Source organism: Notechis scutatus, chromosome 5 (genome assembly GCF_049901735.1).
Source record: "Notechis scutatus isolate UNSWTSFEM ecotype Mainland chromosome 5, rNotScu1.2, whole genome shotgun sequence".
Lineage (NCBI taxonomy): Eukaryota > Metazoa > Chordata > Lepidosauria > Squamata > Elapidae > Notechis > Notechis scutatus.
In genome coordinates, this window is record NC_142013.1 from 30,872,540 (window position 1) to 30,874,470 (window position 1,931).

The following is a 1,931-nucleotide window of genomic DNA, read 5'->3' on the forward strand; positions in this document are numbered from 1 at the left end:
AGGAGGGGAGAGGAAAGGAAGAAAAAATTGCAATTTTGTGATTATTGTTCAAAGAGCCTTTGAAATTATCTAAAAGGGAAAAATAGCAAGAATTATTGCTCCACGAATGATTGATGAAAATGCTAGTATTGCTAGTACTGGTCTGTGCTGCTCTGGACAGACCACGCCTGGAGTACAGTTTCCAGTTCTAGTTGCCACAGTATAAAAAAGATGCTAACTAGATGCAGAAAGAGGGGGAAGGGAATAATAAGGAGCTTGGAGACTGAATCCTATGAAGGGCATTTTAAGGAACCTGGTAAGTTTAACTTAAAGAAAGGACACCATAGCAATCTTCCAATACGTGAAGGGATGCCACAGGAAAGAAGGAATAAATGTATTCACTCTAGATTATTTTTACCTACAGGGTAAGATAATTTACAGCAAGAGATTCAAATTTGAACTAAAGAGGAATTTTGTGACTATGAGACTATTAAGTAGTGAACAGCTTGCCCCCTGAAGTTGTGGGTGCTCCATCACTGGAGATTTTTGGGAAAAGATATCATTTGGGCAGCCATTTGTCCAGAATGGCTGAAGAATTCCTGTATTGGGCAGGGCATTGAAATAGAAGACCTCCAAGATCGCTTCCACCTCTCCAATTCTATCTTGAGGCTGCTTGTTCAAATATCTGAAATACCTGCTTTTAAGAACTATATATAAATTCCAGTTATTCAAATAATTACATGTAAGAATATCAACAGCAGAAACTGTGATGTGAGAGTGTGATTCCTTGTTAAACATTAGAGGGAAGTTGGCCCATGCCGCACTAGTAATCAGCAACTTGACTTTTGCATAATAATAGGTAATGATAAAATAGAGGGCAGAAGTAGAGAAAAGAAGATGAAGTTGTTCATGCAATAAGCAGAACAGCATGATGTACAAGAGACATGGAGCCAATCTCCCCAGGCATACTTCATTGTGTTCAGAGAATGACATGCTGAACCTCTGGCATCCTAACACCTATCATATACCCTAGGAAGCTGGCAATCTCCTCCATCTCAGGAAGAATTGTGATTGAATTCTGCCAGCCCGTGTGGAAAAACAATATAATTTAGGCCCAGCACAACCTCTCATTATCATACATGCTTGGTTTCCGGCATAAGGGTACCTTTCTAATAGTACTTTGAGATCTGACCCCTGAAGCAGAGTTTAACTGAGTTTTGTGCTGAACATAGACTTTTGGAGTTCTAAATATAGAAAGGAACTCTTCTGCAGATGTTATATTTAGCTCTGCTACATCATCAGGGGAGATAATGTAAAGTGCCATACAGCGGTAACAGCATTGTACTGTTGTTGACCATAGGAACAAATTAACAATAGGGACCTCATCCTCAGCCAATCACTTTCGAGTGCATTTCTCTAGTTGGATAATATAGAAATGATCCCTGAAAGTATAGTCCTAGATATATATCCTAGAGCTGCCGATCCAAATTTAGAGTAACAACAACTGTCTAGTATAAATCTATTCAATAGATTGATTCAGAAAGCAATTCAGTGGAAATTAAACTGTGTATTATATTGACTGAAAATTAGTTGGTTTATAGAAAACAAGTGTTATAATATTTGTAAAAGGCATGTTTACAAATGTCTTGTCTACATACATATGTCTAGGCTTAAAAAGGAACACAGGGAACAAGAATCAGCCAGATCCCCTTCATTAATTAGATTTTACTCTTTGCATATGAACTGACAATTATCTCTGTACTGATGTACACTAGCTGGGAGATGTTACTCAATTGCCTCAGGAATATGTCACACTGTCATTAGGTCAGCTAGTTCACACGATGCATATAGAGAAGAACCACCTGTGTGAAACAATGAATGAACAATTATGTTCTTTTCAGTTGCTGAAATCATGGAAATTATATTAGTCATGTCGATAATTCAGACATCAA

At 37.8% G+C, this 1,931-nt stretch overlaps 1 pseudogene; it reads right to left on the minus strand.

The window, feature by feature from the left end:
- Positions 1-1,353: 1,353 nt before the first annotated feature.
- LOC148130431 (small nucleolar RNA U3) lies at positions 1,354-1,437 on the minus strand (annotated as a pseudogene).
- Between the last annotated feature and the right edge of the window lie 494 nt (positions 1,438-1,931).